Source organism: Uranotaenia lowii, chromosome 2 (genome assembly GCF_029784155.1).
Source record: "Uranotaenia lowii strain MFRU-FL chromosome 2, ASM2978415v1, whole genome shotgun sequence".
In the NCBI taxonomy this organism is placed as follows: domain Eukaryota; kingdom Metazoa; phylum Arthropoda; class Insecta; order Diptera; family Culicidae; genus Uranotaenia; species Uranotaenia lowii.
The window spans coordinates 113,961,493-113,987,711 of NC_073692.1; the positions used below are offsets into that span (position 1 = coordinate 113,961,493).

Sequence of the window (26,219 nt, forward strand, 5' to 3'; positions counted from 1 at the left end):
AAAAATATTGCACAAGCACATTAATCTCTGCGTGGTCTATAGGTCGTATTCGAAGCCCACGGCCATTACTTTTCCGGATAACAAACTGCACATTCAACAAAACTGCAACACTGATTCAGCAAACCAGCAGCAATCTTTTTGGAGCTGAGTGGTTGCTTATCAACAAATATTCCTCCGAAAAATCGAAGCCACAAATCCTAAAGCACAATCGGTTTCGTTTGCTTCAAGTTTACTTCCATTTTGAGCGAAGCTCTTCTGATCGGCAACATTCAGAAGGACCAATAGAAATTTATTTTTATTACCGCTCCGGATCCACCGATAAAATTGCCCAACCGGCCTGAGAGAGTTGAGGAAAAAAAACAGGAAAAATCTTCAACGAGTTCCGGTTCCTGCACAAAAAGATCGGACGAGGCGTTTAAGTAAATAAACGCCTTTTGGCCGACGCTGCCGATTTTTTTTGTCGGTTGTTTGGCTCTTTCTCCGGGCCATTTGTGATTGAGCCGTTTCATTTCTTTTATCCCGGTCCATGCTGCTGTAGACGGATGAAAATGACTTACCCCAAACCGACTTGAATTGGAGCCCAACCCAGCGAATGAAAAGATAAACAAGGTCCAAATGCAATTCCCGAAGGATACTCGTAAATTTATGCCCCCGATTTTCGGCATTGCTCGTTTTTGTTTTTCTTCGAACAATTCCCGCTGCTCAAATAAAAAAGATGGAATGATTTTTGCGGGGATGGTTTAAATTTTTCCATTTCTCGATGTTTTTCCTTCTTAAAGCAATTTCAACTTAAAACATTAAGAGATTTATCAAGTGGAGATTAGGAAGGTTTGTCACAGTGTAACCCAGTCTTAGGGTATAACGATTCGAGCTTCAGAAGGCTAAACGGTGAAAAACCTCCGAAGGGCACCAGCTTTAAATTCGATTGGTCACATATGGTGACCCCATTTTTATCCGTAAATGATCCCTGAAATAGCAATCTCAATTGGGGAGGTTGTAAGGAAAAAAAGGAAAGAACAAAATATAAAGGGCAGAACATAACGTCCCAAAACGTCGCAAGTCGTTTATGTTCTCCCTGGTCCTTGCCGGCATGTGAAACAGACAGAAAGAGCAAGAGCCCAGAAACAAGGGAGAACAGAGTACTTTTTAACGATCTGAAATCGACCGTCTTTCTCGAGAAGGAAGCCGAAGGACGTTCTGCTACTGGTGCGGGGTCGTTAAGTCGTAAATTTTCCACGGGGACACTTTACGGGTTGGGCTAGGTGAACCATGAGGACCAGAATCAGGAATTGAATTGCCCCACGTTTGGGCAAAGGCCTTGCAGGTCAGTTATCTTTAAATATATTGAGAATTGAGAAAAAAACTAAGAAATGAAGATGGCACTACAATTTTTGAAAAAAAAATTCAATGGAAACTTATTAAATAATGAACTTAAATAGGTTTTAATGATTGGTATGTCGTGTTGAAATAACCCATTTGGAATGTTGTGTATGTACTCGTGAAACCTGCGGCAGCTTAGTGTTTTTAAAAGACAGGAAAAGATTTAAATTCTTCTTTGTTATTTGATATTTCCGAAAAATCTGAAAGGGGAACACATTAAGGTAAAAAAATTTTCGGAAATTGAATTTTTTTCAATACTTTAACAACCCCAAACGAAAACGAAAAACAAATAACGAAAAATCGGTTTAATATTTGCTTTTTGTTTTCGTGATTCTTTAATTTTTTTGATAAAAATGAACTCGGTTTGTCGATTCTGCTCAATGAAGGTTAGACATGTCAACCAGGCCTATCACTGACGATCTCGTTTGCTCGTTTGTCCGCTTTATCAATATATTGAAATTTTTTTGGTGATTAACAATTATCAACCAAATTTTGGTGGTAAATATGATAATATGATATTTTTTAGATTTTTAACGAGTCCCAGATAACCAGAAATTGTAAAGTAGTGTTCATCGTAGATTGTATAAGCATCCAGTTTAAATAGGAATTGTATGTACATCATGTTGTAGCTAAACCAGGTTATATTTTATCGTTTATGGTTTGTATAGTTCATTATATACGATAATATTTTGTAAATCGTATAGAAAGATCAATAAAGTTGTTTTGAATCGTAGTAGCATTGTGTAAAGCTCAATATTTAATCCCACAGTACAATGAAGCAATCTTTCATGCTTGAGATCTATGATGACATATTATTTCCATGAAAGGTTGTACAGTAATTGTAAGAACATCGTATAATGGAATTTAAAATATTTATTCGTATTCAAAGTCGCTTATTGAGAAAAACTTAATCGGTAAATAATTCTTAAAAATGCAATTGTAATGCTAAGTAATATCGTAATCATCTTATGTCAACAATTGCAAAAATTGAAAATCTTAGACGAATTTTGTTGCAAAAATGAAGGCAGATTTAATTAAGAAAAAAATTATGGAAATGAAAAAAGTGGCACATACAGTCGGCGTTTGCAAAAACACAGGCGACGCTTCAAAAAATTCGGTTCTGTGATAAACGATCCCTCAAAATCAGATGCTGCTTCTAAGACATCTCCGACAGGAAAAGATTCACTGTTGTCCCACAAAGTGTCCCATGGCATCTATGTATTGCAGATTGACGAATCGTTTAGCAGTACAGTAAATAGCTAGCTAAAATCGCACAGCGCTGAATACTATTATTGATTGTAATAAAATCGTCTATGAGATAGGTTTAAGTTATATATCAAAAAACGCCATCTATAAATAGATTTGGAGTCCGAAATGATGCAGTCAGTGGTATTTTATACGATCAACTGATTTTTAAACGGAACTCTCAAATGTACATGAACAAATTTGCTTGTTTGTATCAACATGAAATGGCGCCGAGGAAGCATCGAAGGACAGGGTTCGGAACGTTGTGAGTTCGAGACTGAGGAAAAAGAGACACATAAAGTTGTATATGGTTCATTTTTTTTCGCAGTAAACATTATATTGTATTGTATTTATGTTCACGGCGATTCATAGTAAAATCGTAATAAGGGAAAAATAATTGCTTTGGGAGACAGTAACAATAAATTGTATTAAATGGTGAAGAAAGTTGTACAAACCTTAGTGTTGCGTGTGGACTGTACGCGGAGTGAGCGCTTGGCTAAACTACCACTGCACTGATATGGCACATTTGTCCGTTCCCCTCGTGGGATTGGACCTCAAGGGACAACCACGCATGGTTGTCCCATCAGTGGATGGAGACAGGTTTTCAAAACGCTGCCTGGGGGCCAAGGCTCGGGGAGGGGGGGGGGGGGAGGATCTCGGTCGCCTTGTTGACCGAGATCCAAACTCTTTCAAATTTGGCTCTGATAAGAGCCGATTACTTGCAGCGGCTGGAATCGGGGCGAGCAGACATCGGAACGAGCACAGGAAAGAGACTTATTTAGTTTTCCATTTCTCTTTATTTCTCTCTTCACTAATTTTACACTTTTTGATGTTATCCGTTTGGTAGTAAAACACGAACTGAATACGCGAGCGAACTGCGTTGCTCTCTTTTATAGTTGAGCCAGTCGCTTGTTGAGCGATGATCGTCCGTTTGTTCGTTCTCCTCTCTCTCTTCCTCTTCAGTCCACTCGTTGGACTGAACATCCTCCCCGCCAAAAGATGTGTTTCTCGTGTCCTCGTTGAGTATTTGGCACCTCTCCAAGACGGAAACACGCTCCTTGAGAAACGCAATTGTGTCCTCGTATGTTGGCAGTTCACCTTTCGTTACAGTTGACTCCCACAGCTTTTTCGTCTCATCGTCCAAGGCACGAGACATCAGGAAGACCACGAGATACTTCGCAATATCGGCGAGATCATTGCCCAAGAATTTAAGATTCTCAACGTGTCCATCGAAGTTTTCCACCAGGGCCCTCAACTCGCTGTAGGATTCGTCGCCTAGTTTCTCAGCATCTAGTAGGCCTACTTAATGACGGTCGATCATCCTTCGCTGGTCGGAATATCTCTCATCGAGAAGCTGCCAAGCTCGCGTGTATATGCCGTCGGTGATAGTTTTGGCGTCTATCAAACCAGCGGCGTCTCCAATTAAGGCCTTCTCCAGATGATACAGTTTTATGCGGTCTGGCTCGTTGCTTCTGTCGACCACATCCCGGAACATAACCTTGAATTTCTCCCACTGCTCGTACCTTCCGTCGAATGTCGGTATGGCTCTTGGAAGGGACGGTTGGACTATCAATGTTGCCTGGCTGCTGGGGGGCTGCGGCAGTTGAGCTGGCGATAAATTGTCGTACCAACCCCATGTGGTTTATCTATAGGTGGGGACAACCAAAAACTTTAGTGTTAGTTCGTTGTATCCATACAGTTGTTTATGAACGATTGTGACGTAACACGACGCCGTCGCGGTGGCGAACGTTCAACGCACCAAGGAAACCGTAGCAACGTCCCAGAATGTTTGTTATTGACGTTACTATGAAAGCATGTTGCTAAATTTTCGAGATGCCGTCGTGTTGTGAATGTGTAATGATTCTCGGTGCGTTTAAAATTTTAGTTTTCCATTTCATTTTTCGGGTTCTCGAAGCGGTTTGACGGATTCAGCTACAAAAGGATTAGTTTGCTCGCAAAATTTTGTCCGGGAAAAACTGTTCTGAAATCGAAACCAGCAACAAAGGCTGCTTTTTGGTGCGTCAAAAGTTTCTAGAAGAAACTGACGGAGCAGAATAAGTTGGAGGACTTTAGAGGAATTCGTTCGAAATTAGTTTTTAAATAGAAATCCGTGGTCAGTTTAAATTTGTTGTGAACACAAATAAAAATTATTTCATCATTTTCATAAATATCTTCTGTTTCAAAAACTCCGAAAATGCCAATTAAGAAGCAAAAAGTTAGATCTCCTTTTCGATCGAGAGTTCAAATTTTATATTGCACATTCCACGTTTCCCATATCCGATTTTAAACTTAAAACAAGATTTCACACGCAATTGTCAGGTTCAGTCTAAACATAAAGTTTTTTTCAATAAAGTTTAGAGCCAGTTTCTCGAATTTCTAACAAAAATTCCATGATTGGACTTCTTCAAATTTACAAATAGCTCGAGATGTGTTTGTATTTGGAATCATTTGAAAATTATTGCATCGCTTTTGCAAGGATGGATAATTCAATTCAATTTTGAACATAAGCACTTTAATTATCACTTCCATTTGATACCCAAGCTCGATGGTATTATGTACGTTTGAAAATTGTCGTCGCAAGGCGAATCCAACGTCGAGACGCTCATGAACGTTTGTGACGTAGCAATCAAAACATTGAAAAACTGATTCTCACACTCGTGCAACGGCAGTCTTGTCCGCACCTATAGATAAACCACATGGGTACCAACCCTCGAGCTCTACAGACACTTCTTCATAAAGATCCACAAAGCTGAAGTAGATGTCGTCCTGGACCTTACGCTCGCTTGATGAGACCTTGGCGATGATCTCGTTGTGATGTTTGGTGCACTCAACTCTCGAGCTCTCAACACTCCGGCTGTACACCTTCACATGAGCTGAAGATAGCTTGACGTCGCCCCTTTTTGCCTTTTCCAAAATATTCTGAATCCTTTTGACGTTGCGCATTGCCAATCCTCGACTGTAGACCAGCACCTCAAGTGCGTCATCTTCTCTTGCTGAATCCGGACTGTTTTCTACCGGAGTTCTTTTAGGTGGCATTGTGATTCAATTTTAATCACTTCACTGATTTCTCAGACTCAGTAGTGTTTGGCTGGTAAACGGTGGATAATGTGCAACACGAGACCCCATAGTGGTCATATCACCTCTTATTCACAACTCCTATCTCTACCTCCCCGCGGTGCCGGCTGGGGTGCGAGTAACCTAAGCGGATATCGGGTAGGGGAACATGCCCTATTATGCGCCACCTAAGCGAATCGCTGATTTTCTAAGTATTCCACGTACAAATTGTGTTAAAAATGGGTGTAATCGTTGAAGAAAAGTGTTTTCTACAAATTCCTATGATTTTTCATTACTCAAATTGCAATAATTTCTTTAAAAACATGATTTTTAAAAACCATATTCAAAGCCACAGAACAAAACTGTGTTGCGAATACGCGCCGCTGTGTATTCAATACGCGCCTAGCAGCCGAACACACCCGAGAGCAGCCGAAGACCGAAAACACACCAATACTTTCAGACACTTTGACTGAAAAGAAAATCAAAATGGACTAATAGAAATTTAACAAAAAATGAAAAATAGATTTTTTGGGCTGAATTAACGCTCAAAATATGGTTTTAGACTTTTTGTTAATTTTCAATGAAAATTGGCCTTTTTGAAAAATTAATGCTATTTTCAGCCTACTACGATTGGCGCGTTATAAAGAGCGCATGGGCCGTAATAGAACATACACATAAGAAGCATACCTTAGCGAGTTCAGTATGATTTTTTAGCATAAAATCATAGTTTAGATTCTCCTCTATCGATCTGTCAGAAAATATTGTCTTATTTGTTTTTCTCTACTTGATGACACCTTATTGAAAGTGTTTTAAAATTTAGATCGAAATGAAGAAAAATCTAAATTGTGAAATTATCACGACACAGGGGCATTTTAAGGAAAAATTCATACTTGCCATGACCAATCACAGCATTTAAAACAAATTGGTAATATTTTGCAGGCTTAAAATGTTTCAGATTCTTCAAAACAAGAGTGGCGCATATTAGCCACATGGGGCGTTATATGAACTTTTCCCCTACCCAACCCCGGTGGATGCTTTGGTCGCATGCAGACTGAGAAGGTGGCCGCACGCGTCTGTTCCCCGGTCAGGGGCGGCGTGCAACAACAACCGAGCGTCTGTTCTCCAGGTCAGGGGCGGCTCAAACAGCGTCTGTCTTGCAGCAAGCGGCTGAATTTATGAAATGCGGCTCCCGCCAGCTAAGTCCAAGATGGCAGCCCCATCGCGGGATAGGGACTTTAGGCTAACAACCTACTGCTCCCGATTCAGAAATTGTTACGGAATCCGAAAGAAATGACCGACCTGGAACTTTGGCGACGACTTTTAGCATGAAAACACGGACACGAATTGGAACTTGGAACGTTTTAACCCTTGCCCAACAAGGCAAACTGGAACAACTGGCTAGAGAGGCTAGCCGCCTCAAACTTGAAATTCTGGGACTGAGCGAAGTCCGTTGGCCTAACACTGGAGAACACAAGACACAGTCCGGGCAAGTCCTGCTTTACTCTGGCATACGAGGAGAACATGCTACTCGGGAACGAGGAGTTGGTTTCCTGTTAAGCCCGCAGGCCCATGCGGCCCTCATAAGATGGGAACCGATAAACGAAAGAATAATCGTAGCCAGATTTAGAACACGGGTTAGAAACCTTACAATGGTCCAGTGTTATGCGCCAACTGACGTTGCCGATTTGCAGGAGAAAGAGCAGTTTTACAGTCAACTGAACAGCGTGGTAGAAAAAATTCCGAAGGGTGACATTCAAATCCATCTGGGCGACTTCAACGCAAAGATTGGCTCCGACAATCAGGACCTTGAGCGCATCATGGGGCGCCATGGCCTAGGACAGATGAGCGAAAACGGAGAGCTGTTTGTAGAATTTTGTGGCAACAACAACATGGTGATCGGTGGATCGCTCTTCCCCCATCGACCAGCACATAAGGTCACTTGGGTATCCCGAGATGGCCGAACAGAAAATCAAATTGACCACATCTGCATCAGCCGAAAATGGAGAAGGAGCCTTCTTGATGTCCGCAACAAGCGAAGCGCAGACATTGCATCTGACCATCACCTCGTCCTTGGCGAGATACGACTGAGAGTTGCGCGTGTCCAACGGCGCGAGGAGAAAGTCGGGTGTCGATACGACGTCCGCCGGTTGGAGAATCCAGAGGTGAAAAGGGCATACGTTGAACAGCTAGAATCCCGAGCCTCGGAGCTGCTGACAGACGGAACAGTCGAAGAACAGTGGTGTGGAATCAAGAATGCCTTTATCACGACGAGCCATGGTACTCTCGGTAAAGTTTGTGGAAGAAGGAGTGAATGGATGTCGGATGAAACTTGGAGGATGGTCGATGATCGGAGAAAGGCGAAAGTCGGAATTGAGCAGGCATGTACCGGGTCAGCCAAAGCAGCCGCCCGCTTACGATATGCGGAGCTGGAAAAGGCAGTTAAACGAGCTTGTAGACGAGACAAGAGAGCCTGGACAAACTCCCTAGCCGAAGAGGGGGAAAGAGCCGCCGCCAATGGAGATATCCGATTACTTTATGACATTTCTCGCCGCCTCAGTGGTGCAAGGACTAATGCAAGAATGCCGCTGAAAGACCGAGCAGGTCAGTTATTGACCGATCGAACAGATCAGCTCAAACGATGGACTGAGCACTTCGAACAACTCTTCCGAGTCACGAATAGCGATGGCCAACAGAACCCGCAGCTTGAAGCGCCAACAGTAAGTCGCATAAATGGCGTCAACTCGGAAGCGCCCTCGCTGGCTGAAATAGAAGCGGCAATCAAAAACATGAAATCCAACAAAGCACCTGGGATCGATTGCATCCCTGCTGAAATGCTGAAAGCCGACCCTGCCCTGTCAGCACAAATGTTGCACCGTCTTTTCGCTGACATCTGGGATACTGCAACATTCCCGGCCGACTGGATGCAGGGTATCCTCGTAAAGGTCCCGAAGAAAGGAGACCTGACAGAGTGCGGTAACTGGCGAGGCATAACGTTGATCTGTACAACCCTCAAAGTACTCTGCAAAGTGATTCTGAACAGGATCCAGGAGAAAATCGACGCTACACTCCGACGGCAACAAGCTGGATTCCGATCCGGACGATCATGTGTAGACCACATCACAACGCTACGAATCATACTGGAACAAATCAACGAATTCCAGGACTCTCTTCTGCTGGTGTTCGTTGATTTCGAAAAAGCATTCGACCGACTTAACCATGAAAACATCTGGGCGGCTCTAAGGCGACGAGGGGTCCCAGAGAAACTAGTCCATCTCATCGAAGCACAATACGAGGCATTTTCGTGCAAGGTCTTGCACGATGGTGTCTTGTCCGAACCAATCCCGGTAACTGCTGGAGTGAGACAAGGATGTATCCTATCACCGCTACTTTTCCTCATCGTAATGGATGAGATTCTGACTGGATCGATCGACTGTGCACCGAACCGAGGATTGCCGTGGAATCCTTTAACAATGGAGCAACTGAACGACCTTGACCTGGCTGACGATATTGTTTTGCTCGCCCAAACACAACCGAACATGCAGAGCAAACTCGACGACCTCACCGAAAGTTCCAAGGCAGCAGGTCTCAAAGTCAATGTCGGAAAGACCAAGTCGATGAAGATCAATACAGGAAATCCCTCCAGTTTCATGGTAGCTGGGCAACAAGTTGAGAAAGTGGAGTGCTTCCAGTATCTTGGTAGCCAGATAACGCCTGATGGTGGTACCAGGAAAGACATCGAAACCCGGATCAGAAAGGCCCGATTTGCGTTTGCGAGTCTCCGAAACATCTGGCGGTCACGCCAGATCTCTCTACGAACGAAAATCCGAATCTTCAACTCAAACGTCAAATCCGTATTGCTGTACGGGTGCGAAACTTGGTGCACATATGCGGTGACGACGCGAAAACTGCAAGTATTTGTAAACCGCTGCCTGCGGAACATCATCCGCGCTTGGTGGCCTGGCAACTGGATCTCGAATGAGGAACTACATCGCCGGTGTCATCAAAGGGCGCTAGAAATCGAGATTCGGGGACGTAAGTGGAGATGGATTGGGCACACGCTGCGAAAAGATGAAAACGAGATTTGCAGAGAGGCGCTTGACTGGAATCCAGAAGGTCATCGAAGAAGAGGCAGGCCCAGAAACTCGTGGCGACGAAGCCTAGCCGCTGAAATTCGAACTGTCGACGAGAATCTTGACTGGGACCAGGTGAAGACGCTGGCTCCGGATCGTCAACAGTGGAGGTCTTTTACCACGGCCCTATGCACCGGAGGATCGGCGCGGGATCATTAAGTAAGTAAGTAAGTAAGTAGTACGAATAAGTTCGATGATCAAAATTTTTCCCTCGTGAAAATCAATGTTCAAAAGAGTTTTTGCGAATAAAAATCTTGTTGAACCAACTGAAACACATTAATAAAAACATTTTAACAAATTTCAGGAAAACTGTATGGCTGTCAGTAGTTCAGTGGTTTTTTCATATTATTGTGTTAATAGCTCTTGTTAAATGTTACATTTTCTTGTAGCTCTTCTACCCAGTGCACATATAATCAATTTTTCTCCATGTTGTTGGAATGAGAATTTTAAATTTTCCTTGAACGTTTTTAAAAGTTATTCAAACGATACGAGTTTGAGCTGTAACAAACGCTCAACAAATCATTTGACGATTGTATTCGAAACGTTTATGAGTGGATACTACACTTTTGAATCCCCCTAATCCCCCCTAATTAATATCACTTATGATTCAATGCTGCACGATAAACGATAGTTCATTCAATCATGGTTTAAAAGCTCCTCTGGCGAAGCCCTTTCAACGTGTATGAATCCCTTTACAAAGCAGGCATCAGCAGTCGTTGCATCCTCACCTCATAGAGCAGGCATCAGAAATACTGTCTCCCATTCGAGCTTCAAACCGTTTGGATCCGAAAATTGGCACACTCCATCGCCAAGTTCAGTTCCATTGAAACCAAATTGAAAGTAATCACCTTTCCGAAAATAGATCCAATTAAGCAAAGTTATCTGTGATTCCGAATTCGGACGAAAACAAATTATCTCTCCAGCAATGAGCAAGGTTGGACGGGGTCGATCGAGAGTTGGTACTGGTAGCCATCAAGGCTAAAATCTTCCCTTTTCGGGATTCCGATTCATGGTGCTGCAGGTGGAATCACACCACATCTGAATGAGAGACAGAAAGAGATTCCCCTGCCAACGTTCGTTGGCAGCCAGCGAATGAACGAATCAATTCTCATTACTTTTAATTGGAATTTCGTTTCGGTCCAACAGCATCATGATCATCATCATCTAGAGGGGGTGGGAAAGAGAGGCGGGGGGAGGTTGAGATGAGATGGGAGGGTTCGTTCTTTTCACTAAAACTGCAACCAAGAGGTTGGGAGAGAGTAATTGGACACTTCATTTTGGCCAAAATTGTACGACGATAAATGCCTGATGCCTTGAATGAATCAGTTCCTGTGTGTTTTTCAGTAGTGGCAGGATGTTGTGGGTGGGGTTTGGTTTGAAAAGCGGAAGGACTTTGGCTTGAAAACCACAACAATGATGATGATAAATGGGAAATTCGTGAGCACATCGTCTAATTGAGTTCCATTATTGAGATCGTTTGGTTCAGAAAGCGAAAAGTGAACTAGGGGGGAACAATTTTCTCGAAGCTTGCTAGAGCTAGAGGTTGTCCGAAACGGAAGAAAAATAAACAAATTTCTTCACGTTCCTCTAGATGGCGCCGCCGGCATTAGGAGGAAAACCTCCCTGTAGGTACAATTTTTTCGTGTTGGAAATCAAACAACACAATCTTCATCGGCAATGTTTGTAATTAGGATCGACTCTTGGCTGGCAATCGATTGTGATAAGGTAAAATGCTTGGTGCCAGCCTCGGAATCACAAGCGTTTTGTCGGCTAAGCACGGCTAATTAAAAACGATGTTCTGACTAAATACGAAAAGGCAATGGAGAAAACGTGAGTTTTTTCTTTCGGGAAAATAATGTTTTCCATATTGTTCACATTTCATGTACAGGTTCTAGGGTGAAATGGGCACAACATTGATCGAAACATTGATTGACGGAATAATTCATAGACATTACTAGCTCTTTTTCCTGGAGCGGATCATGCAAGGTCAATCAGTTGATATTTGAAGTATGTTCTGCACATTGTATAATTGCTTCAAAAATTTGGCAAGATTCTTTACATAAATGTTTTTTTTTAATCTTACAGGAATGAAATGATGGAAACCAATCAATCTTATACTCTATCTAAACATTCATTAACTTATTTACTCGTCTCTATTTTCACTCAGGTTTACTTCTTTTAAGACTTCTCTTGCAACTGGCTAGGTGTTTCAAATATCATGTTTATAATTTGTTCTAAAACAATCTCTTTATGGTGTTTAATTACTTTAGGAAGCGATTACACACGTTACGATCAAAAATAATCACTGGGAAAAAAGAAACAGTTGGAGAAACCATAGAAAACAAGTATTCAGTATCCGAAATCTACAGATAGTGAAGCTGGGATAGAAAAGCTGGGTAAAAGCTTGATTAGAGAGAAGAGTCATTCAGACATATATAATCAAATCATATAAGAAAAAATCGCTGAAATTTTAATCATGTTAAATAGCTCGGTAGGATTTAATCAACACATTTTGATCACTTCGAAATCTTCATCTTCATTTAGCAACTCCTTGCCATAAAAAATAAAAATTAAAACAAAACAAATCATGTGATTGCCTGGAGAGCGGATTTTTTCCCTCATGATTGCACTATGGGGTTTGAGGCGACAAAAAGTCAAGAACTGAACTTTATCGGATCGCTTTTTTATTGTTACTAGTTAATAACTAAATATTTGACTATGATATTCCCAGTTTTTCAACTCATTATCTTGAATACTGAACGCCCCACAGACATAAGACTTTGAAAAATTGATGGAAAGATAGATAATTTTATTTGTTTAAAGAGGAATTTAACCACGCAGGGTCATTTCCCCTCTGGTGAAAAATTTAAAAATTTAAATAATGAAGAAAAAAAATTTAAATCACACATATTTCTATGAAAAACATTTTTTTCCTTTAATTCAAAGTACACCATATGAAAGCTTATGTTAAAAGCTATCATTTCAACTATTCAAAATTTTTACACACTCAATTGGTCTATGATAAAAATGAGTAAATAATAATTTTTTTTTTAAAGTCAGAAACTTTAAAGCCTTGCAAAAAAAAATCCCCGCATTTCCCCATACTCTTTTCACTATCAAGATCTAGTGTAATGTCCTAAAAATACAATGAAAGAGATTCCAGGCACCTTAAAACATCTTTTTTTTAAGTTATAGTCAAATAAAGCTTAAAATATCATGCAAATGGGTAATTTTTACCCATTAACGAGTATAAATTCAACAAATTTGATGTTGGTTTGTCAAAAAAAATTTTTCCTCATGATTGATCAAAATCATTTCACACATTTTTCTTTTGAGTTTCGTGAAATTTCTTGATGTTATTTATTATTTAAAGATCAATTAGTCCAAAACCCGGTTTTCAAAAGAAATAAAAAGTAGGGTCGAAAATAACACCAAGCATCGTACTTTAGAAGTTATTTATACAAAATTTTTGTAAGAATTTATTTTAAGTTAGTTTATATAGTAATTTACATACCAAATTTTCAAAAATAACAAAAAAGTCCAAATAACCTAGTCATACTTTTTGCCGCCTCATTGTATGGAACTGCCCCATAGTGGATTGGTGAGCTGATTTGAATACCAATGAGCATGAATTTATTTCTTAAAAAATCATGACCAAAACTTAATCAAAATTTGAAAACGGTCATCGGCTGCTTGATTATTTCTCTTGGATCTGAAATAAGGTTGCCAGAATTTTTCCAGCACATAGCCGGGCCGGCCTAATCCCGGCAATTTGATATTAAAACCTGTCAAAATCCTGGCATTTGTTTTATTTAGTCAAAACCCAATAATTACTCAAAAAAATAAAGAAAAAACAAGAAAAATAAAGAAAAATAATGAAATTTAAGTTTCAATCAATCTTATCTCTATGTGAATAGTTTTGCAATGATTTCAAAGCAGATTCGGTTAAAATTTGAAAAAAATTACCGTTGACTCAAAACACACTTAACAAATAACGAACTTTAAATTCAAATTTTTAAAAAAAATTTAAACCGAAAAACAATATTTTTGGTTTTGTATATCGATGAAGAATTTTAAACAACATTATACATTTTTGCACACAGAATACCTTCAATTTAGCTGGACTATATGAAATACGAATAATGAGTCTAAGCCAATGATCATCGAATTGAAAATCTGAATTTTAATATGAGTTTTGATTCTCATTGCATTTTTTTTTTTGGCCTACTACTATGAGACCCGTGAGGAACAAAAATTTGATATGTGATGGTATGCTTCTAAATAAATTCTACCCGCTCATTTTCAACCCCTTTTCATTTCATCTAACCTTCTATCCACCTATAAAAAAAAAAATAAAATAAAAAAAATTTAATAATCTTTAGATGTCCCTACTAAAAAGGACATTACTTTTCACCGCTAGGCCGATCAATTAAATCTACAAATATAAATTACGGTGATTAATCCTTCATAAAATTAATTTAAAAAAAAGAAAAAAAATAATATTACTTCAAGGGTGCAAATTATCAAAGTGAGTTACTAAACCGTTTACTTAAAAAAAACTACCAGTTATTAAACAAAAAGGCAAAAAAGTTCATTTTTGATGTTCAAAATCAGAACTTTTTTCTTTTAATTCGTCGTGTTCTTTACTACTGACTAAGTACATGTCATTTCGTGAATAAACAATAATCAGCTGATAAAAAATAAAATAATTGTTGTGGTGCTTTCTTTTCGAAGAAACAACTCTTCAGTAGCTCTGGCGAATAATTAAAAACTAAAAATTCTGATTTATTGGTTATTTACATAACATTAAAATTCATCCATTATCTCTTACTTTTAGTCTCTCTGTTCAGTTCGAAAAAAAAACTCTAAGCTGCTTTCTCCTAGCTACACCTGAATCCTACATTACAAACAAAATATTTAACTTTAATTGTTAATAATCTTGTTTCCAATATATACGGGAAATATGTACATTTTTATTAAATTCTTCGAAACTTTCAGGATATTGGTTTTTCAACTGCTGGTAACCCTATTCTACGGTAAGTTATGTGTGATAATTATTTGTCAACAAACTTAATTTATTTTCTGTTACTTATTACTGACAGATTGCCAAAGTATGCCTAAACTGATGTTGTCCACTTCATCGACAAAAATATTTGCAATATCCTTCAAAACTATCTTAATTCTGCCGATATTTCTCAATAAAAACTTTCTGCTTTCATCAATCCAACATGTTGGCGGCCATGCGACGATACGATCCTACACGCCTAGACGCATACACCCATTTGATTTAACAAGCTGCTAACTTCGTTTTCGAATCTGGGTAATCACTTTTGGGAAACTTGCAGAACAATAAGGAACTCCAAATTTGTTTTAAATATGAAAGCACAAAACAAATACAAATTGAGTTAACATTGTTTATTAAAAAATATGCCTGATAGTTGCCACTTCTATCGTTTCACGATTTATTTAAAAGATTAATCATCAAGGTCTATTGGCAAAACATGATTTAATATAATAAAAATAAATATAAAGTTTTTAAATTTTCAAAACTGGATCCTGGATGGAACAAAAGGTAGAAACTGTGTTTTTTATCATAAATTTAGATTAAAAGGCTTATGTTATCAGAATAAAAAGAATAAGAATTAAAAAAAGGCAAACTTATTAAAAATATTCCAAAATATCTAAACAAGTTGACTTTCAAATTCGGTAAATTTATTTGAAAATTTAAAGAAAAAACCTCACTATAAAATTCGGTAAGTTTTTTTCAACATTAGAAAAAATTTGAGATTGAAAACAATATGTTTTGCCTTTCTTACAGAAAGGTATAGTTATCGGCCGATTTGGGAGATCATTAATTATGGGTCTTAGATATACCTTTATAGGTACCTATCGAATCAGCTCGATGAGTTCTGATGATGTCTGTGTATTTGTGTGTATTTGTGTGAATTTTTGTAAACTTTGTTCTCGACGTTTTTGTGAAACTGAGCAGTACAATAAAAATGATTTTTATCTTGAAAAATTTGATTTTTTTTCTTCTTCAACCTATAAAAGAAAGAAAAAAATACAAAATAGTTTGAAAATTTTTTTTTCATAGTAAATATCAAAAATCATCACTCCAAAAAACGTGTCAATTTGGCTTGCTAGCCACAACCAGCAATCACTAAAATCAAGTTTATCGATAATATGACGTCAAATTATACGTGACGTCATAGATACGCGCTTGCCATCTGAAAGTATGGATCTGTCGGTGTGTGGAAGGGAGAACAAAAAGGCTTCACTCCCACTCAGGTTTGATGTCATCGTGACAGAAACCGTGTGGGAGGAAAACGACAGTTTTAAGTTTCCCCGGCCAATATTTACTTTTTATTTTAATGGTTCAGTTTGACACCGAACCAATCCAAAAATTTTGAAACCGAAGCTCCAAATTATTACTAATCATAAAGATGGTTTTCACCAAGGGGTACGACCCCGAAATTAATGAAGTCGTTGATGAGTACGTCGTGCCCACACTGTATGGAACCAAAGCGATTGTTACTTCGCCTAACATTATATTCAGGTTGCACTGTGATGGACAAAACGACGAAGGGGTGCGTGCGGGAGAACGAAGCACACCATATCAATTTCTTCACACGCTCATTTTCATTAACCATTTTATATGGTTACCTAATTAATAATTTAATATTGTTGCTTTTCAATGCATTTTTGGAAAAAAATGCAATCATGATGGTAGTTCTCATGTCAAAATTATAAAATGGCCAAAAGAGTTGACATTGAGATATTTTTCATTCGTTGCCATTTTCAAAGTGATCCATTTTGAAGAAGCACGCATTTTATCGAGGAGTGAAAAAACATCGTTTTCGAAGCTTGCTTTATTTACTATATTTTAACTTTACTATATCTACTTTATTTAAGCTTTGTTTGATGTTCTCGTCATTTGGCAATATATTTAGTTATAATTTGGAATTTTTTTTTTAAATCAGGACATTTATGGGCCATTTTTCAAAAATTAGGACAATTCAAGCGTTTTTCAAAAATCAGGACGGCCTCTCGAAAATCAGGACGGCCTCTCGAAAATCAGGACAAATCCTGAAAAATCAGGACACCTTACACCCTGGGCATAGTTATAGTTATGTACGTAAATAAGGGGTTCCAGGTGGTTTTGTCATAAATCAGGACATAACCGATTTGTTCGTAGTTTTCATAGTTCAATTACAAATTCGATTGTGATTTTAGATTTTTTTGACATCCAGGACAATTCAACATTTTGAAAACAAATTGTCAAAAATCAGGAAAATTCGAAAGTTTTAGAAAAATCAGGACAACCTCTCGAAAGTCAGGACAAGTCCTGAAAAATCAGGACACCTGGTACCTCTGACGTGCATTACAATTGTTCAGTTGTTGTTGTTGTTTCTCTTGTGCTCAGAGGTGCCAGGTAACCTAATTTATCGGGATTTGTCCTGATTTTCGAGAGACCGTCTTAATCTTTTAAAAACTCTCGAGTTGTCCTGAGTTTTAAAAATTGGTGCCTAAATGTCCTGAATTGTTCTGATTTTTATGAAAACCTCTAAAATTTAATCGAATTTGTAGTTAAACTATGAGAAAGTCTTATAAATCTGTTATAAAATAGTTAAACTCTTTTAACAGATGGTAATCTTCGATTCAGATGATATTTAAATGGTGTTTTTTATATTGTAATCTTTAATTTTATATTCATGTTCTTAATTGATTTTGATCGGTATGTTTTTTTCTATGATCGATATACCCACGCATGTAGACCAGGCCGACAAACCATTTACTAAGCTGAAAATTTCAAAATTGATCGCTTTTTTCTTATTGGAGTAATTTTCGAATAGTAACAAAAAATGTGTTTTTCCATACATATCAATACTAAAATCAAATCGCATCAAACTTTTATTCGATTTTGTTTTAGTTTTGTATAACAAAATCAGTCAATTTGACTGTCAATATAAACATGATGATAATACTTGATAATACTTATTGGAACATATATCGTATCTTACACGAAAACTTCACAAACAAAAACATCAACACGAAGAAAGATTTGAACTGGTATACGCCACGTGTTTCGAAAGCACCCCGTAAACCGACAATAGCTGCGGAAAGTGGCCGTTCCGAGTTCATAGTCAGCCGAACCGGCACCGCTATATGGTACGTTTGGACTGCCATCACAGTTAGCAGCAGCGTTGGAATCCAAAAGCCTCCGAGCGCGGCACTGCTCCGAAAGTCTCAGCCAGGGAACGCCGGAACCTTTGCGTAGGAAAAGTTTCCACGAGAATCTAATGTATCACGACAGCCTATAAATATACAAATTTAAGAAAAACCTCAAGCCAAATTAATTCAAGAAGCATCTTACCTTAACATCTTGCAGATTTTGAAATAAATTTCTGTCCAAGTTATATTGGTACACTCCAAAAAAACTGGCGTTTATTTAGTCCTTGGCTGAATCGCATCGCCCGGGGCACCTTTTTCAATAGCTGGAAGGTGAAATTTTCACTACAAAATATGATCTTAGCGTTAAACAAGAAAAAACTCACCTGAAAGCCAACAGCAGCCAGAAAGCGCCATCCAATATCAGCATTCTGTCTTCGACACAACCACCGGGCTCCAGGAACAGCCCACATCCTCCAGTCCGATCCGAGTCGAGACATTTGAGCCGGTTTATTTAGTCTTCGGCTGAGTCGCATCGCCCGGGGCACCTTTTCCAATAGCTGGAAGGTGAAATTTGCACTATATTATTTTAGCGTTAAACAAGATAAAACTCACCTGAAAGCTAACAGCAGCCAGAAAACACCATCCAATGTCAGCATTCTGTCTTCGAAACAACAACCGGACTCCAGGAACAGCCCACAGTCGAGACAATTGAGCCGGAATTTGAAAGTCGGGAGTCGAGACAGTTTTCAGCGGATCGAATTAAAATAACACATGCAACCAAAACAACACGATCAACTAGCAAAACTGAAGTTCCAAATGGCACGCAATTGTCGCCTATATCTTTGTACTCAAATTTGAGCAAAGTTATTTTTTACAACTCAAATTAACTTAATTCAACTTGCGAATCAAAATTAAATCTAATGATGATACCGTATTTGTTTATGTCGAGTGTTGCACTATTGTTGCACTGGTGCACCGCTAAGTGCTGTCAAGCTGTTTGTTTATTCGGACAGTTTTGCACTGGTTTTGACTTGGTGTTGCACTGCCATCGGGCGGTGTTGCCCCAAAAATTTTATCAGTGTTGCGAGAGAGCGTGTGAGTTAGTGAGGTAGCAATACACTGGCGACGATTTGTGTTTGTTTCTTATATTGTAATCTTTAATTTTATATTCGCCTTCTTAAGAGCACCTGCAACGGTTCAGGTGTAAATATTGGTTTTAAGTATTCCAGTATTAGCACAGAGAACAGACGTACAAGCTCGAACAAAAAATCGTCAAAAAGGTGTGTAAAATTTCAAATGTTATCACCAAAAAATACGTTAGAAATCGACTACAAACAGTGCCATCTATTGCGCCGTTCAAAAGTCACAAATCAACTTTAAAGTGCTCAGTTTTCGAAAAGGCGTAATCATATATAAACTCACAAAAAATCAAAAAGGGTGTTGGGATTTTACACAAGATTCGTGGGCTAGCTTGTACGTCTGTTCTCTGTGGTATTAGCACAACTTGAAATTTTAGAATCGGCTAAAACACCCACTCCCCACCGGTGTATGAGCAAATTTAAAACGGAAACACTTTCAATGCAAACACTCAATGATTGAGAAGAAAAAACCCATTTTATTAGAAAAATTGCATAAGTTTTGGGTTTTACGGTTAATTGTCTTAAAATTAATTCTACGAATATTCTAATTTTCTAATTCTAATTCTAATTCTAATTGATTTTGATCGGTATGTTTTTTTTATGATCGATATACTTATGCGTTGAGACCAGCCCCACATACCATTTACTAAACTGAAAATTTTAAAAATTATCATTTAAGGCGCTTGGGATCAGAGGGCCAAGTGCCTAAATGATAGTTTCGAAAAAACGCGCTTCAAAGTTGTTAAGGTGCTCAATATATATTTTTTCGAATTCGAGCAGTTTTAATTCAATCAAAAAAGTGTTTAAAAAAATTATAAAAAATCTAAGTTTTGCACCAGATGTACATTGAAACATAAAAAACCGTTGGTTATACTGGTTATACTTAACTCAAAATTGATGATTTTGGCACTTGCACCCCTATGATCCTGAAGGCCTCATATATGCAAATTTGAGAATATATTTTACCGATCATTGGACTCTATGTTAGAATCATAGATACTAATTTCTCGCTGTCTTGACTCCATAGGTTATCCAGAGCAAATGTTGAATTATTTGAAACACATGGTTGGAGACCTTTTTTTATATTGTAATCCTGAATTTTATATTCATGTTCTTAATTGATTTTGAAAATATATTTTACGGATCATTGGACTCTGTGTTAGAATCATTGATACTCTATTCTCGCTGTCTTTATTTGAAGACAAACTTATCTTGACTTCTTAATCTGTACAATTTAGTTTCATGAATTTATGTTTCATCCTTTGCAAAATTATATAACGACATGCAAATATTTTTCTTTTTTCTTATTTTTACTTTTGAACTGCGCAATGACTGTAAGTAATACATAAAAGCCAACTCTTTTGTAAACATTTCTCTTTTCATAGTTTTTTCTACTTTTCCTAAAAATCATGTTCAACGACCAGGGCGTGTACAGCTTCGGGTGTGTTTAAAAAGACATACACCGTCTTAGCCGATTTAGGCTCTACAGACTGAATAAATGACATGGACAACTTAAGATTAACATTAAACACCCAGTACCGAGATGGGAATCGAACCCATGTCATCAGCGGACAAGCGATTACCGTCTTAGCACGCTAACCACTCGACCACCGAGACGTACAACGTACCACCGAGACGTGTTCTTATACCAATACACGGAATCGTCCATCTTGTGACAGGCAATCGTAATCCGAGGCATGGTAGGCGAACAATTCGCTGTCAAAAAGCGCTCCGTTTCCACCCCCCACCAATGAGAAACTTTTGGTACCCCTTGCCTACTTTTCCTCAATATGCAACCACCCGTAGCTGTAGGCACGCTGTCAACGACTACGTGTCCTACAAATTTGAGCGAATTATTGTCTTCAGAATACACAATACTCAGTTAATTTTATTTTTGTGGTATCACTATTTGGCAACATCTATAGCTGACAGCATGCTGTCAGTAAATAATGCATTAAATAAACCGTAGTCGGGTATTTGCAGTTCAGAGTGAATGTGTTTGTTGTAATTATTTACATCGAGAAAAAGAGAAAAGTTTCGGTCGCAATATCTTCATAAGTCCAAAACCAGGTATTCTTCTGATCGTATGATGACTGGGAACTAACATCTACCAGACTCGAGGCACAATATGGATCGAGAATTTAATTCAACATCATTACCGGTAAGCGAAACCATAAGTTTGAGCCTATCTAGGAATGTAAAATTTCTACCCTTTTCTCACTAAAGGAAACAAATTTACGGTCGCAGACCCAAAGGCACTTTGAAGTTACAACGAGACAGCCTTGGACAAAAACGAAAGGAAACAAGTGGAAATACCTATGCATGGGAACTAGATGATCGTTTGCCAAACGTCCAACTAAAAGCAGATTTAGCTAAGGTTATTTTCAGACTGCTTCCTTGTCAAAAAACACAATGTTCCACAAGACCAAAAATTCTCTCCGAACATGGCCGATCACCATCAGCACGAAACCTTGCCACATATTTGTTGTGAAATTTAGCACAACACCAATCAACAAGTTTCCAGGAAAGGTAAAAGAAACCGTTAGACACCATAAGAAAACTAATACGCACACTTTAGCATAACCGTGCTCATATTTTTTGATTGAGGTATCCGTGCTCATAATAATGAATAGATTTTGTTCTATTCAGCTTGGTCAAAATCTTTGAACGTAAATTCTTGAAACTAGTTAGCAGATTGCTAACATCAAATTAGTGATAAATGAATCTCATTAACTATAAGTTTATTTCTCGTCTGCGTTTAATCATTTTACTTTAAAGGATGAATAAACCTCGAATTTATATACAGCGCTACACATTAAAGGCTTAAAATTTTTAACTTGTTCTACGGTTCCACAAAAAATACTATCATCTTTCAATAATCAAGCAACCGCTTGGAAGGAGAATCATTTAGGTTGACTGGCATTGCCTGATCAGGATATCTAATATTCCATGATCTTTAATTGTTCTTATGCTCTTTTCGGAAACCGATGTTTGATTGAACTTATTTACCGTATTTAATGGTGTAACTGTGTTTTGTGTTTTTATAATGATGTGGCATTTAAAAGTCAGTTTTCAGTAAATAAAATCAATATTTGATAACTGATGAAAATAACATGCCAAACGAAAACTAATTTTGGATCAATTTATTCTCCTAACCTATCACCTAATTTTCCTTTGAACCGTCGGCTTCATACATAGCTATTTAAATGCTACAAAAAAAATTCAATTGTTTATGAAATGTCAATAAAATAATGGTTTTTATTGATTGTTTCTAGATAACAATCGCTACACGGGTAATAGACTACACCACATTTGAATAAAATTCGATGATTCCAAGACGATTGTTTGATCTATGCTCGCCCACACACGATACAAACGTATTTCGCGCGAACACAAAAAATGGCTGGCGATAACAGTAACAATAAAAAATCACCGCCACCTCGACTGGGGCTGAGTAAATTTCCTGAATATTGTACAAACAAGACCATACACTATGCCACAGAGGGTGGTTTGTACAAAATATTTCGATTCAGACTGATTTTTTTCAAACCGTTTGCGCGCTCATTCAAGCAGTGCCATACCTCCTAGTAGTCAATTAGTGGTCCATGATTCATGGTAAATTTATTTGTTCAAAAATTTTTTTGATTATTATGACAGTAATCTTAGTTTCAATTACTCATACCATTACATTCGATTCCCATTCGAATTTTGATTTCTCCAATTGTTGGCTTAACTTAACATTGTGAAACGAATTCAAATCCATACGCGGAATGCAAATTCAATTTACATTTTATAATTCATAATTTGGATTCAAAAACCAGCATCTAAATAGCATTCAAATTTAAATGCAACTCACAATTCAGAATCACAGTTCAAATTAAAAAATCATCATTCAGTTCAAAATGATATTAAAATAACAATATCAGATTCAAATATGATTTTGGAATTGTAATTCACAGTTGTGAATTGAAATCCTGGTTGAGGATTCAAAATTTACCTACATATTTCTGATAAAAAATAGAATAATTGAGGCCCTCAGGATCAGAGGGGTGTAAGTGCCAAAATCATCAGTTTTGAGTTAAGTATACCTAACGGTGCAAAACTCACATTTTTTAATAATTTTTTAACACTTGTTTGATTGAATTAAAACTGCTCGAATTCGAAAAATATATGAAAACTCGAACACCTTCCCAACTTTGAAGCGCGTTTTCTCGAAACTATCATTTAAGCACTTGTACCCCTCTGATCCCAAGCGCCTCAATTTGAATTTAGGATTTACCTCTACATATTATAATGTCATGGGGTTAATTCATGAGATTTTATGATTTTATACTAAAATAAACGGGTTTCAAATTACAGATTCTGTTTTTAGAATTATATTTTTGTTTCCTATCTTTTCTAGTTGTAGCTGCAGAATCAGATTCAAATGATTTTTAAATGGTGTAATCTAATCGAATCCGTTGATAATCTCAATATATTACTTATTTTAATTTTGTGTCAATATCAGTTGCCCAACCTATAACGGGTTTTGATGAACGGAGCTTTAAGCTCGCGGGGATAGAGAGGCTACTTTGTACGTCTCGCAAGTCTCAATCAAGCTTTGCAGTCCGGATTTATAATGTTTCGGACAGATATCACATGTTCGCGTATGTCGGCAATGTTGCGGGCAGTAAACTGAAACTGTACAGCGATCACTTATGTAACATGTTGTCATATAGTCTGTACATCTGTAAATCTCTAGTCTCGTCGGGGTGAATGATGCTCGTTTGCCCCTGGTCCGCTGTATGGCCGTAAATTGCCACTGCTACTCCTTTCCCTAGTTAATACTTACTAGGCTTCGGGTGGCTGGTGGCAATGGTGGTTACAGTTGAGGCTCATTTTTGGTGCGGCCGACGACCGCGCAGTTAGAACAGGTGTGTCTGACTGTGTTGTTGTGGCTTGCTAACAACTCCTAACGGAGATAAACTAGAAAGCATTAGAATGTTCCACCTGGATGCGGTCCGGGTGGATGCTCAATGGTGCCGTGAAGACGATTGATCGGTGATCACGCTGCCAGGGATCCACAGGTTGATGAGAGTTCAGGGTGACAATTGACAAAATTGACTAAACAGACTAAATTGACTACCCTACCTAGGCCAAATTGACAAAATAGCCTAGATTGACTTAATTCACAAAATTGACAAAACTATCCAAATGGACAGAATTGACAAAATTTACAAAAATTACAAAATTTAAAAAATTGACAAAATTAATAGAATTGACAAAATTGACAAAATTGACAAAAATGATAAAATAGACATAAGGCCGGAACAAATTTCAAATCTTTCTTTTATCACTCGGAGTTGGAACGTCGCAAGGGGGGGGGGGGGGGTGGACAATAAAAAATAATGCGAAAAACAAATAAATTGGAATAAATTGCACCAACTTGTATGCAATGAAATTGCACACTATATCATTGCACAAAACCTATAAATCAAGTTATTTCTTATTGAATAAATCAATGAAATCAAGAATACAATAGGTGAAAAAACTTCCACCTTCCAAAATTTGTATTTTGGTCTTTTAATCTTTCGGATATTTTAATTTTTTTGTCGAAATTTACGTCAAATACTTCAAACTTTATTTATTCCCCCCTTCGGATTTTTGGAAATTCCGAAGGGAGGGGGGGTGACAAAAGAAGAAATTGATATTTGTTCCAGCCTAATTGACAAAATGACAAATTGAAAATATTGACGTTTCAAAGTTGTCAAAATGTTTAATATCTATAGTTAATTCGATCGATTATTGTAACCTACGTTGAAGCATCGTATTTTACTCTAGCAATTGTAATCTTACTCAATTTTTTTCAATTTATTCGCTTCCTTTACTTGAGAGGTTGAGTTATTAGAAACACACTATTAGGAATCCTTTTAAAAATTATATTCTTCATTTTTAGACCTCTTCTATTTTATTGATATAAGATCATAATGTCATTGAAACGGGATCATACAAAATATTCCAGAATTCAATCAATCAAAAAATTTGAACTAGTTTACAATTATGTTATTTATGTGAAAATTTTAATTATTTCAAAATACCTTCATCCTATACAAAATTTTGAATCCTAACTTCTTAAATTCATTTAGGATTTACTACGTTCGAAATCCTTTAATCATAACTCTGAATTTATAAAACTATCATTTATTTATTATTTTGTGTCATGTGTATCCAAATATTATTTATAGACTGTAAGAAAGGCTCTAATCCACTGTTAAGTGTATTAAATCGGGTTTTTTATCATTTATGGAGGATTTATTTTCCAAATGAACACGACTTTCGTCAATGGTTTAATGATTTGATATATTGTCAAATTTAATCTTTCAGTTTAAATTTTCTTTATTTGAAGTTTATGAGTTTAAAATGTAAATATTTTAAGTGAAATCAATCATTGATAATGGATTAAGCTGCAAATTTACATTAATGTTAAAATCTGATTCTGGATACTTAAGGAATAATATTTTGATGATGATGCATGATCTTAAAAAGTAGAATACTTTAGTTTAACAAATTTGAAAAAGACATCATTTCAAGTATTTCTCATTTTATTTAAAAAATTTGATGAAACTTGCAAAACCGTTGGAATTTTGCCTTTAAATTATCTAAAATTTAATTTGCTTCAAAATTTCATTAAAGATCGTAGAATGGGGATAAATAAGTTGGAAACAATTTTAACTATTCTAGCAGAACTAAAAATTACTTGAAATCTAAAAGGAAGTTGCTTATTGATTTAAAACTTATATTTTTTAATGTAGTTTTAAGTTTTTCTTTTTTCAAAAAAGTGCAAAATCCTCTTAAATAATTTCAACTAATTTTCAAAAGTTATTTCAATAACAGATGCTGATGGAAAAGTTACATATTTAGATTCAAGACACCCAAATTATTAACAATAAGCTTTTATATTCTGTGCAACTCGGAAGAATATTAATTTTGTGGCCTTGTGGAATTTTTCAAAACTTTTCTGAATGTGATTTTGAGCATTCAAGAAAGCGAAAAACCACAAAAAAAGCATTGAGACTGAAATATCAGCATAATATATGAAATGACATAAACGATTTTTGTC

General features: G+C 37.3%; 1 protein-coding gene and 1 long non-coding RNA gene across 2 annotated transcripts in view; both read right to left on the bottom strand.

The window, feature by feature from the left end:
* Positions 1-26,219, bottom strand: part of LOC129741790 (opioid-binding protein/cell adhesion molecule homolog) — a 404,129-nt gene that overhangs the window by 221,644 nt on the left and 156,266 nt on the right. The window lies entirely within an intron of this gene.
* LOC129744711 (uncharacterized) lies at positions 16,624-18,872 on the bottom strand. The gene is made up of 4 exons (XR_008736974.1): positions 18,594-18,872; positions 18,365-18,538; positions 18,184-18,304; positions 16,624-18,124 (listed from the first exon to the last, which is right to left on the bottom strand). It is a non-coding gene; the product is annotated as an uncharacterized LOC129744711 (long non-coding RNA).